A 14,202-nucleotide genomic window follows, 5' to 3' on the forward strand; every position below is an offset into this window, starting at 1 on the left:
AATATGAAGCTAAAGTACACAGTTTAGTTGTATCCCCTGACATGGATTTATTTATTTTATTTTTACCCCTCCCCCAGGCTGTAATATAAGTGAATGTGGCTCACTAGCATCACGTGGCTCACTAGCATCATGTTTTTGTGCTAACTTGTGAACTCTAGTTTTATATTTGAGCCTCTAGGGCTCCTATAGATTGGTGTAGAACATATACATGGCAATTTTGTTTGTCAGTAATTGTTGTATTATGGATATCCATAGCTCCTAAATAGTAGAAGTAATTCATCTGGACAGTGAGCACCTACACAACAGGGGGTATAGTGGCACCACGCAGGGCATATCATCTGATGTGTGGCTACTCCCTTACTGCAAGATAACCCCTTAACACTTAGGGGGGAATTGAATTAGCAGCAGGGTTTACCTGCATGTTATTTCCCAGTAAGGGACTTTTGCTCACAGCTTCAGGAAGAATGGCCCCACTAAGCAACTGCACCGTCTGCAAAACTCCTCCTCCACCTAGATGGGAGGCCAAATGCCAAAACACCACATCAACTCACCATATCCATCTCCCAAACCAATGACACAAAAACGGTGGTGCCACTGACCACAGTAGGGTTGAATCATCCTAAACAATGTATTGGTTGGGAGAGCACCTCAAGCTCTAATAGGCAGATAGTGGCTGATACCTTTCTTTCCCACCACAAAAGATGACACCTCAACACTCAAACTAAGGGAGAGCAGGAGGGAAAATCTCTGTCAGAAGATCCTTTAAAATGTAGACTGGCACAAATAAACAAAATGGCCCTGAAACCCACCCCCCCTTCCCAAGACAAAAACAGCCATAGGCAAGCTCAGCCAACAATTCTGTCTACCATGGACACAGGATGTACCATGGACACAGGATGCAACCCTTGCAGAACATGGAGCATCCCCACACATACTTGGGGTTTAAGCTCTGATGTGCATGTAAGATGCATTCTGTCTCCCAGATTACAGTACTTCTGTGAGACATAATGCATTTCATATGCTTTTAAAGAGTGGACCGTTCTCAGTCTCCTTCCCTTCCACTACAAAGTGCAAATTACCCCAACGTTAAATAAATCAGTTCAAAATAAAGCAACTATATAATGTAAAGGTGTAGCTGAACATTCCACCATTTTCTCTGTGGTCATGCAGGATCACCATTGACTCAGCTGACTGGGAGATGGGACTTCTAGAGATGAAGGTGGCCACTTGAAGGCCTCCACACTCACCTGAATTGCTTTTATATATGCCTCAAGTTCTTTAGCATCCATTTGAGATTTATCTTGAATGAAATTATAATCTACACCCATTAAAATTCTTTGTCCTATATTCCTTTCTTTCCCTCCCATTGTCACTGGTGGATTATCATGACATGTGTCAGATGGTACTAATGATCTGCTGGTAAAACAATTGTTATTTAGCCCATATCACTGCACGTTACTGTTTATTTTGGGATTGTGGTGGGATGCACATCATTATATTATATTGCTTTTCTGAATATTGCACAATACATTACAACATTCAGAATCATCTCACACTATTTAATCATTGTGTCATCTTTTGGGTTTCCACTGTAACCAGTTGTTCCAGTTAGTTTTTATCTTCTCTTCTGCCTCTGTTATATAATCTGGTGTTCAATCAAAATTCTTGCTTAATCTAAACCACCATACAGTAGTTTGCTATAGTATGTTAACAGCACTGTCGTTTTAATTAGAGCTATGCATCCTGGTTATATAGATGCTGCATTACATTTCCATTAAAGGTGTCTGATCATTTTCATTGGCTCCTCAAAATGAACTACGACGTATATATGAAAGATAACTAATCATTCATTTAAGACGTCGAAACCGTGATGACTTTGAAAAGTGCCAGTTAACCTGCAGAAGCAAATCTTCGGTGACTATCAGAACCAAATTTTACATCTGTTTGTTATTTGACCTGAACATCGTGCTTGAGACTGACAATCTCTGTTTACTTGGTCATGTTCATTGGTGTATCTATAACAAGGGCAGGGGGTCCAGGAGGGTCCACACCACATATCCTGCACCCATATAACTATCCAGAGTCCCACATCTGTGCTGCAGCAGAAGTAACCGGGAATTTGGCATGGGCACGGTAGACTCTCTGGCACAAAGCTAGAGTCTACTGCACTGCCAGAGAGGAGAGGGCCCGCACAGAGCCTGCACACAGGCCCCACCCTCTCTTAAACCTCCCCTAGATTCTAGTCTCGGCATCTTCCACTAATTTACACATGACTGAGATCAGCATCTCCACTAAGAGCTGGAAGTACCAATAATATGCTGTTGTCTGAGATGCCGTCAGATTCCATTCAGCAGTCTGGAATTTTGCATGATAAAGTACATTTGTTGATGACTTTTGTTGCTCGTGAAGCAGCACAACCTCAAATATCAGCTTGTACAATGGTCATTCTTTTCTAGTCTAAAAAATGGAGAAGTTGCCCATAGCAACTAATCAGCTTCTGCCTATTATTGATATACTTGATACATGCTAGCTAGGAGCTGATACAGTAGATTGCTTATGAAAAACTTCTCCTCTTGTCCACTTCTCTACTCTTTAGAAGGGAGGCTGTCAGCCATGGGGATAACAACTAGGGATAAAATTGTTAACTAACGTTTAACATCTGTACATTTATCTTCATCTAATTATAGAGAAACTCTATCTGCTCCTTCTTGCTCTGCTTCATCCTCAATGTCATTATAATATTCAAAATAAGATCCTTGACTTGATTCAGGCCTGATTCAGCAGTGTACGCACGAAATCTGTGCATGTGCAGAACCCATTCTGCCAGTGTGCAGAATGGGTCCTGCTATGACGCACCCCAGCCTTTGAATGCCTCTGCCTGACTGACAGGCAGAGAAATTTAAGGGGTGGTGAAGGGGCGGGGTTTTCCAGGAGTGGCCAGCCCTGGGACTGCATGGACGTACGCAGTCTGCTAGGCTCGCAAGCCGGTTGAGTAAGCTCAGGCTTACTCAGCTGGCCGGCTGCCTGGCACTGTCCACCATCGTGACCATCGACCACCGATAGTCACGATGGTGATCCCAGCTTACGGCCTCCATCGCAGTGCTAGGATTGCAAATGCAGCAGGGGGTGTCATACACCTCCTGCTGCATTTGCATTATTGCAAGGATCGCAATTGCAAAGCTGCATGCATGCAGCTTTGCAATTGCACTCCTTGCTGAATCAGGCCTTTAGTTCTTCTTCATTATTATTATTATTAATATTATTATTAGTAACAGTTACTTATATAGTGTAGCATATTCCATTGCACTTTAAATTTGGAACAAAATAGTAATAAAACAAGACTGGGTATTAACAGACAGACATAGAGGTAAGAGGTCCCTGCTCACAAGCTTACCATCTCTAGAGAAATAGGCATTGATACACAAGGGAAAGTACTACATATTTAATATTGATCCAGCCAGATTGCAGGGGCTCTTGTTGAGTTGTATGATCCAGTCACACAGGAATGTTGGCCTAGGGTCAGCAGGATGTGAAAGTGAGGTGGTACTAGAATTTGGAAAGCTGCCTTAAGAGGTGAGTTTTCAGGGAACGCTTAAAGATTTGGAGACTAGAGGAAAGTCTTATTTTACGTGAAAGGGCATTCCACAGATTGGGTGCAGCCCTAAAAAGTCCTTTAACTAGTAGGTAATGTGTGACACAGATCTTATGGCATATAAACACACTGAGATACAGTAAGTAAAGAGATATATGTATTGAAATTTGGTATAATACAGGTACCAATGGAGGGACTAAGGGCCTGATTCAGAGCCGCTCGTAAGCGGCCGCTCGTTCCCTCCGAGCGATGTTTGCCCAACTGCGCATGCATACGGATCATTATACGCATGCGCGAACCAGTCAGTGCGGTCGAAATTCATGTGCTCGCAAAATAGCGAAGGCCTGATAATTTGAGTGACAGATTGAGGCATATGTGGGTGCTAACAGGGGAAGGTGCTTGAAAACGGGGAGTGGAGATCAGAACGCAGGCGTCCCTAAAGGTCAAAACGGGTGTTTTATGGGTGTGCATAATTAAAACAGCAGCGTCATTGACCACGTCACTGGGTTATTTTATAGCCAGAACTGCTCGCAAAATTGTGGTAGCAAAAACCAACCACAAGAATAGCGAGCAGTTCATACCCTGTTCGATGTACTCGATTAATCTAATAAATAGCGGACATGACGTAGGATGCGAGCGGCCAGGGGGCGTATTTTCCCAAAAAACGACCGCAAGTTTTGTTCGCTCGTTCAGACCTAGAGGCGTGAACAGACCGCAAAGAGCGAACGATTCATTTGAATAGCCAGCCCTAGTTTCTGGACGAGCGAGCGCTAATTGCTTCCGGCTCTGAATGAGGTCCTAGGAGAGCGGAGCAGCAGACATTGACCATTTAGTGGGAAGATCAGCCTTGATAACTTGGCAATTGACTGCCAATGCTGTTAACTTTTCTGTAATTATTGACAAGTTGTCAAATACTATGGGGTAGTTAGTGTGGATGGAGGCACGTACTAAGGGATTGACTACAGAGGCACAGTGTCTAATGTGCCGGGAGTTTTTACCAGGGACCACGCAAGGAAGTTTGGATTTCATGGCACCCGCTTCGCAGGTCGCAGCCTTCTGTTTGGGTTCCCTGTACGGAGCTGGTTGCCACTGGTTGAAGGTTGAATGTGATTGGAGATGTGCAGGGACATGCAGAAATGAACAATTACAGTAACTGATGCAGGAATAATCAGGAACAGGTTAAAAGGAACAATAGGAATCAGGAATGCTAGAGCTAGTGATGTGACCTAATACTCTGGCACTGTTTGTGCTCAGAGTCTCCCTTTTATAGGAAGGACGTTTTAATTTGGTGCAGAACAAGATGTCATGTTCAGTGCTACTTTCATTGTAAATAACCCACAGGTCAGCACACACGACCCTAGGGAGCTGTAGCCACTTGCACACAACACAGGAAGAAGAGCCTGCTGCCTACATGCCACCGCAACTGGCATTGTCATAAACCCAGCCACGGAGGAGTCCTGGAAGCCCCGGGAGACCAGCGCCGCTGGACGCGGCTAGGCAAGCTCCAGGCTCTAGTGTCCTGCAACACAAGTGCAGTATATCTATGCTAGCAGCACTAGTAGACAAATATCTTGCTGTTTGATCAAATTCTGCTGTTGTTGGTTCTTCTGAGTTTGTGAAAACAAGAATACAATATTATATTATACTTCTGATTTTTAGGTGCTGCTGTCTTCATGGCACCAGTTGCTCTCAGGAGAGAACCACTTGGCTGGGAGAGCTGACAGAGACACACCAGGTCCAGTTGAGCCACATAGTCATAGCCACAGAGAGGGTGAGTTGTGAGAGAAAAAGCTGAAGTTAATAAGTAAGAGAATGTAGAAACAAAAGTGATAAACAGAACCAACTGCTCATCTCTACTTAGAATCAGGTTCTTAATGAGGAGAGAAAATTAACAGGGGCAATTTGGGCTAAGACAGGAAAGTTTAAGTAGAAAAGGCAATAGAAAACTTACCAAAATTGTATTCTATATAATATGATAAGAAAGAAAAAGTGAAAGGTTTGAGAATATGAACATTTGAAACACGTTTTGTTTTATAGTGTGGCTCAAGTTGCTCCAAATAGCCCCTCTTGGCGCATCAGGTCCTGTGCAACTCGGTCGTGGCATCTTATCTACATAAATAAAACAACTGGAAGCAACAAAGCTGCGTTCCTAGCGTATACTGACCACTGGGGTTGCGACATGTGTAAAACTGTGTGCGATTGAGGGGGTGATTCAGCTTAGGATGGAATTGCAAAGCTCCTTGCAGGCAGCTTTGCAATTCCGTCCTTGCTAATATGCAAATGCAGCAGGAGGTGTATGACACCCCCAGCTACATTCGCAATCCCAGCATGTATCTATATTTGCAGTGTGTATACGCCTATATGGTTCTGACCTCCATGCTCTCCAGATGCTATTGTGTGACGCCATGATGTCACCTGCACTGAAGGTGGGGGTGCCCATCCAGGGAGGTCTTTAACCCTTCTATGGCTCTGCAGTGAACCCTGGCATTTACTTTGGGGCATAGCCATGCCCTCTATATTAGCGAGGACTGGAAAATATTATGGCAGTTCTAGTTCTTTATATGGAGAGATTGATTTTGAAACATGCCCTCTAGCATGGCTTGTATGCCTATACTTGCTTAGAAAAATATCTGAGTGCTCTACTGTATTACATTTCCCTACACTGTAAATCAGTCATCCCACTCTAGCCACTTTGTAAAAGTTGCATGAAAAATAGGAAAAGTGGGCTGCAGCTGTGAAGTTTAACCTGTGTAAGATGGTTCCTCCGGTAGGAGGACGAGAGTCTGTGGTTATAACACAGTTCATTCTACATAAATATTTGATAAAACATTTATCTAAAAACACAGCTGCAGAGGAAGTTACAGTGTGGCAGGGAACTGTGGTCAGAGAGAATGGATGAATTGTAACAAAGACTGCTGGAGTGATCTGTAAAATTGTTGGATTATAAATAATCGGTGTGAGAAAACTAAATTGAGGGAGTGGGTCACAATGATTTGTTAAGGGATTTCAGTAGTTTAAATTAATGAGAATAAAATGTAAGACATAATTTTTTATATAAAAGACGCTGCATGTCATAATGTGGTGTAACTACTTTAATACTCTCAAAAAAATATATTTACTGCTCTTTTATTAGTGCATTCTACACATACAATATAATTTTGTTTTTAAGCATGGCTGCCATCGGGGGTACAGGTGGAACACCTGTAAGGGGCGAAAAGATTCCCGGGATCCCATGTGCCATGACCAAAATTTTTTTTAAAAACTTTTTTTTCATATATGCTCCCTACCTTGCATCCGTTATTTGTGTGGGGATCACAAGATGATGTTAGGACCAGTGCCCTATGCTGATTGTCCTCTGCAGAGACCTGGTGCAAATACTATAGGAGGGATGTAGTCGGCATTCCGACGTTCAGAATGCTGTTGGTCAGAATCCTGGTGCAAGTATCCCTACAGCAGTCTGAATCCCAGCTCCAGTATCCCGACCGCTGACATTACGATGGTGAGGATTAGGTTTAGGGTTAGGCACTAGGGGAAGGCTTAGGGTTAGGCTGCGGAAGGGGGGGGTGGGGTTAGGCTGTGGGAAAGGTAGTTTAGGGCAAGGTTTACGGTTACTTATGAAATTCTGTCGGCATTCTGACTGTTGGGATGCCACTGTCTGTATTCTGACGATTGGCCTCCTGACCACCCGGATCCCGTACCAAACCCCTATAGGATAATCTGTGCAGCCTGATCAGAAGGAGGTGGTCTAGTACCAACTTAAGCTCAGAGGCAGAGCACCAGCAGAGTGTGATTGAGACAGAGCAGAAGAATTACAGAATTGGTAAGGTAAGTGTGCTAGTGTAGCTGTCTGCACTGTCCCCCATTTATTTTTATTTTTTTATGTCTGTTTTTTTCTGGGGGAGGGACAAACATGTGGGGGGGTGACAAAAGGGTGTGGGTGGGCCTGTCTGTTTTACTTGTTCTGGGCCCTACTATTTTTGCTGTAAATACAAATATGATAATGAAAATATAGAAAAATTATGGCCTGTGATAAAGCGATTTGTATAGCGAAACATGCATCGGCAGTCCACTGATGCTTAGGGCCTGATTCAGACCCGCTCGCAAGCGCATTGCACTCGCAAGCGGGTTGATGGTGGCCCAGTGTGCATGTGCGGCATGCGCACTGCCGTGCGTGAGCCCCGGAGCGAGCGCAAAAAGCACTCGCTCCAGGACTCACTACAAAAGGGACGGCTGTCGATGTTGATCGACAGCTCACCCCGTTTTGTAGGCGTGGCCGGGGGGTGGCTTCACAAACGGAGGTGTTCCCAAGCGAATGTCTGGCGTTTGTCGGCGGTCCCACTGACATCACCAGTGATGTCAGTGAGAGAGCTTCCGGCTCTATTAGAGCCAGAAGCTCTCTGGGGCTTGCAGCCACGAGACCCTACCACAAGGGTCTCGTCGCAAGCCTGATGGTCGCAATGGTCTTGACCATCGCGACCACCATCCTGGCCATTTGCAATAGCTGTGAGTGGTCACCCACAGCTATGCAAGCAGCAAGGAGGCTGCAACTAAAAAAAAGAGCTCCCGCCCTGATTCAGAGTGAGTGCTTGCTTTTTGCGAGCGCCTCTGAAACAGGCCCCTTGTACCATGTTACTACTATAATATGCTGTGAATAGTACACTAATTGACTCCGTATATGGAGCCGCTGAGCTGTGCAGTGCAGGGTTGCATGCATGTTTGCGGGAGACTTATTATACTTAGATCCTGCATCACGTCAGCCACGAGTACCGCTTGTAACACACATGCTATATGGGAATAGTTTCCCCTAGATCAGTCTATCATATATCCACACTGAGATCCTTATACCTAGTAACACGCTGATCCTGCTGGATGTCAGGTTCCTGACGGCAGCAATTGTAGGAGCTGCGCAATATCATCTTTACTTCAATTAGATATAGGATGTTTCACCACATATTGATAACCATCCAATATTAATGGTGGTGTAAGATTAAGGTCAATATCACTATTGATATCAGTACTAAATACCACTTTACTAAGTGTTCATATTAAAAGTAATACAATTCCATTGTGACACTAACTATTGGACATAATGTACATTGGGCATGTGTAACAATATAAATCCACTTTGCAACTTATGTAACAATTCTATTACAATATTGTTGCAATCATAAGAGGAACAGCTTTATCTCATACCAATTGGTTGTAATTATATGGTGACAGCACAGGAAGATTTGGGATACTTATTTTATAAGCATCAGCGGAATTACAGTTAAAACACTTGTTTATTTCTTCACACATTCTTTTCTATGTCTGTTTTTATTTCGCTAGCTTTACATGTGCTAATAAAAATAAACTAATTCATATTTTATTATACGATTTAACAAAAGTTATATTTTAATATTTGATTAATTGCCTGATGTAGCTATCTGGAGCAAGTCTGGAAAGCTATGCTTTGACGCTTAAAACATTTGGATTTTCATCAAATTTTTTTTAATAAATATGCCCCGTGATGATATTCCAAATCGTTACTCATTAGCACTTACACATAAAAGGTATACTTAACTGTGATATATAAAGAAAAAAAAAGAATACTGAAAGTCACGAATATATAAAAGTCCAATGATGTGCGAATATTTTCTAGACATAAATAAGATTATACTGAATTGCCAGTCACTTGTTTTAGGCGATGCTGAACACTTCAGTGCAATTCCAATAAATGGAACTTTTCTTAGTGAGAGCTCTTCAAGTTGTAGTGGCATTGAATGAATGGCAATTGTTTTAGTTCAAACACTCCTGAGATCGTTTTTTTTGTACACATATTGAAATTATACCAAACCATAAGAACTTGAGTCTGAATGCACCTATTGTCAATCAGGGAGGCACCTCATTTGTAACAATACCAACCTGTCTGAGATATTCCATTTCTAAACTTGTTGGTGGGTCTTGTTGTGCTGTTCTTTCACTTAAATATTAAAGAGTACTTGTATACACATAATGGAGGCAGCAATTTTGTATGCTACACTAATATTCAATGCCTCCTTTGAGGTGGTGTTAAACTGAAGACCTTTTTCACAGTGAATACTTTCACAATATGTGATCTCTCTGTGGGGCATATTTATTAATTATCAGGTTTTAGACCTGATAATTATAAGTCCTTATCGCCACTTATAGCGGCAATAAGAAATTAAGTATCGCCCGTATATATATATCACATCCAAGGACAGGGGCTCTGCCCGACCCTGCGAAGTGTTAAAAGTGTAGTCATCACTAATGTGACCCCTCAGCGTTACTGCTCATGCGTGGTCTGTTTACTTTGTGTACTACTAGGGAAGGGTCCAATGTATTTCTCTGCCGGTTACTATTGTGGAGTGTAATCTATGAGAGCCGGCTACCAGGGTCAAGCTCTGTAAAACAAAGCTTGGTAAATTTGGCAATTAAGCAGCCACCTATGGAATCCAATGTGGGTTACTTTTGTGATAAAAAATGGGGGACATATATCTGCTGTGGTCCAACCTAGATACAGTGAGATGATACTTAATATTTGAGGGGACTCTCTGAAAATGTTTTTTTTTTTGGGGAAAATATTCATTGATAAATAGGCCCCTACTGTATGTCTCTAAGTAACTTATTTTAATATGTCATGTGGCAAAATTTAGCTGTCCTCAGAATGTACCTCCAGTAGGTACATGGTCACCTGTCTGGTCACCAGCTATTGGTCTTTTGCAGAGATCATGAGCAGGGGTGATTATGAATTTCTAAAAACAGAGCCCACGCGAACTTCCCTGATTCAAGTGAATATGAGCTGCGGCTCGGGAGTTCCCGCCTGGTTCTGATCCTCCCGCAGTGATTCAGGTGCCGTTTCACACTGACTCCTATCTCGGCTAATGTGTCCAGTGACTGCTGTGCTGTGTTCATCCTCTCCACCTCCAGTTGCTGCTGTACTGTTGTGACCAACCTCTCCACCTACAGTGGCTGCTGCTGTGTTCATCTATTCCCTGTGTCCAGTGTCTGCTCTACACCTGTGTCCAACCTCTCCACCTACAGTGGCTGCTGCTGTGCTGTGTCCATCCACTCCCTGTGACCAGTGGCTGCTGTGTCCAGCCTCTCCACCTCCATTGGCTGCTGCCGTGCTGTGTCCAGTCCAGTCCCCTTAGTTTTAAACACTGTTAATATTGGCTGAGCTAGATTTACAGTACAGACAGATAGAAAATCATTGTTTATTATTTTTATAGTGCAGGAATTATTGTAGTAGTCTAACTGTCACACAGTGGTGCTGCACTGTGACTCCATAATCCATACCCCACTGCGATTATAAGCACTGTGACTCCATAATCCATACCCCACTGCGATTATAAGCACTGTGACTCCGTAGTTCATACCCCACTGCGATATAAGCACTGTGGACCTCATTCAGAGTCAGTCGTTGCGGCCGCACAGTCGTACGACCAACGACCTCAAAATCCGATCGTACGGCAGGGCGATCGTAAACAAAGTGATGCCCATTCGTTAGCACTGCACCTCCTCTAGCTACCGACTGATCTGAACGAATGATTGAGTCAATCATAGTCAGGCGCTGTCAGTCGCTGTATGCTAATTATGTTCTGATGTTTGCGGCCGTATGTGCTGTTTTGATGGTCACATGTCTGTTTACATGGACTATCGATCAGCTTGTTATCAGCTTGTTGGCAATTATCTAATTAAGTGTTTAACTCTTGCTGTTATTTAAAACAAGTTTTTTCTCATGTGCCAATAAACTTTATTGTTCATTTCGTGTTTGTTTTCTCCGTTCTTATTTTTTCACACAATCTTAAAAACAAAGTAAGGTGTATTAACTGTGAATGTCCGTTTGCTAATTGTATTAACTTTATAAATGCATGTGCATTTTGCGTTGGGATCATTTGAACTCTTATGTTTGCAATTGCACACTGCGTGTTGTAGCCAATCAAATGTCACCTTATTTTTCGGCACACATGATTAAAGGATTGGCCAATAGTGGTGTTTTTGATGAAAGTGTAAATATTTTAGCCAATCATATTTTTTCTACCCCATGTATATTTCATGTTTTCTGTAAAAACGCCCATTGCCATCATGAGAGCCGCAGCGTTTACCAGGAGAGAGCTGCTTATCCTGGTGAACATTATGGACAGGCGGATCACCCAGGCTGTGTTGCCCATTACAAATAGGGCAAAACGGGCCGCCTATGCGGAGGTGAGGCGAGCCCTCCGATCAGCGGGCTTTCGCAGAAATATTGCTCAATTAGAGCGTCGCTGGTCAGACCTGGGCCGCCGGTCGCCAGCGCTCCTCAGTAATTTGCGTTTGCAAATACGCAGACATAAGTATGCGTTTTTTTAAGTATTAATTAGTGGACTGATAAAACTGTATGTTCCTTTGCCAATTATTTTAGTCAATGTTAAAAAACCCTCCTGTATGTTGTCCCTATTGTACAGAATGTGTACTTGTATTGTGTAACTGAAATTCAAAACTTTATGTTTGTGTTTTTATGTTTACATTTTAGGAGCCCAGCGGAGACAGAGAAGGGCACGGCGACAGAGAAGACAAGCTTTAAACCGTCAGCCCTCACCTGCATCTCCTCAACCCAGCCCTCCCTCCCCACCACCATACTCCCCCAGTAACCCTCCCTCCCTGTTCCAATCCTCCTCAAGTCTGCCTACCTCCCCTGCCCACTCATCCCAAATGTCAAAAATATCCCCACCCTGTGATCTTTCCGCCTCCATTCCCCCCACTCCAGAATATTCACCCTCCCCTGAAGCTTCGCCGGCACCATCTGTTGGTGTATCTGATCACTCTCAGGGTATGTTTTTTTGTTTTTTATTTTTTCAGGTGTTGTTGTAAGCCATGTCTTTGTTTTTTTATTTTTTTTGTGTGTTTTTTTTAATTTGCTGGATGGATGTTTTACATCATTGCGCAGTAATGCTGTTTTTCAGACTTACAACCTTATGTTTATTGTCTGGCCCTTTTTTTTGTTTTGTGGTCCTCAAATTTTTTTTGTTTTTTTTTAGTGAAATATTTTTTGTAGTTTGAGGAACTAATGATTACATTTGGATTAGTATTTTACAATGTCCAAAAACCAAACTTGCCAAGGTGCTAGGAACCAGACTACCCTTGTTGATGTTGTGTATACTGTGTTTAAAATGTACTAATGTATTTAGGCGAAGTGATGTTTTTTATAGGCCAAAAAAAATTTACATTTTGGTTTATCAACAACATTCTAGAAGTGAATACATGCATTGTGTTTTAAGGATATGGCCATCATGACTTAAGACTACACCTCCCATTATTTGTAACATCATCATAGTGGATTTTGGATTATGCCACGTAGTTAGTGTTTAAAATTTTTTGAACAACAGAAAAGTAAAAACCTATTAATAATGTTGTGTGTCTGATACTTTCAAACACACCGTAACATCAGTGTGTTTAAACACTTTTTGGTACATTGAATAATGTGTAATGTTCAAATGTTTCTAATTGTAATGAAGTATTTAATCCGCATTTGTAACAATTTTTCAACAGATCTAACCCACATCCTGAGGGATATTCGGGATGAGCTGCGCGAGACATCGGGCTACTTATTGCAGGCCTACTGCTGCCTCCAAAGAATAGTGGGGCGTTTGGAGGATGTGTAGGTTTTTTTTATGTTTTTTTGGTTACATTTTTATGACATTTGTAATAAAAAAAATAAAAGTTGTGTTATTTCCAACATTTGTCCTCTTTTTTGCCAAACATTAAAGGGTGTAATTCAGCATGGACAAAATTTTAGGAACAAAGGTGGGTGCCTTTCCATAGTGTAAGAACTTAAAACATGTATTATTAAACCTTAGGAAAATTTGCAGTAATGTTGTTTATTTGTCAATTATGGTTTGGCATACATTATACACCTCAAAATGACTTACAAATTTCTAAAAAAAATAAGCAACAATAATTTTTGCATCATTTAAAACATTTATTACATAACAAACATGTTGCCAACAGGCTTTTAATGGTAAAAATAAAAACATAACAGATTCACACATAACAAATGTCCTCATGGTTTGTGCAAATTAAACATCTAGCTTAGTCAAACCTAAACAAGTTTAGTAAAAAACAAACTGATTATGGAATGGAAAACATAACAATTACTAAAACAAAAGGCAAATTAACTAAACATGTTGGGGGATATCCGTGCAAAATGTGTTAGTAGTCCAAAAACATACAGGGTATTGCCAATGGGTTCCATTTTTTATCCATGTTTTGGAAAGAGTTGTGATTTTGTTGGTCGGAAAAGAAAACAAAAGAAAAAGGGCCACATTAAAATACATTTAGCAAAATTGTATTTTCTTTTAAAAAAAATGTAAATATGCATACCTAAAAAAACGTAAAACAACATCATCGCGTCTGCCCCCCCCTGACAGCATCACAACACCTTCCTCCGGGGGACCCTCCTCTGGCAAGGGCTCCTCTGGCTGCATGGGTACTCGACTCCTTATTGCAATGTTGTGGAAAATCCCACACAGGACCACAATGCAAGAAACCATATCCGGCGAGTACATGAGTGCACCACCAGAGTGATGGAGACACTGGAACCGGCCCTTTAAAAGGCCGATACAGCACTC

Source organism: Taudactylus pleione, unplaced genomic scaffold (genome assembly GCF_031769625.1).
Source record: "Taudactylus pleione unplaced genomic scaffold, aTauple2 ptg000201l, whole genome shotgun sequence".
Taxonomy (NCBI): domain Eukaryota; kingdom Metazoa; phylum Chordata; class Amphibia; order Anura; family Myobatrachidae; genus Taudactylus; species Taudactylus pleione.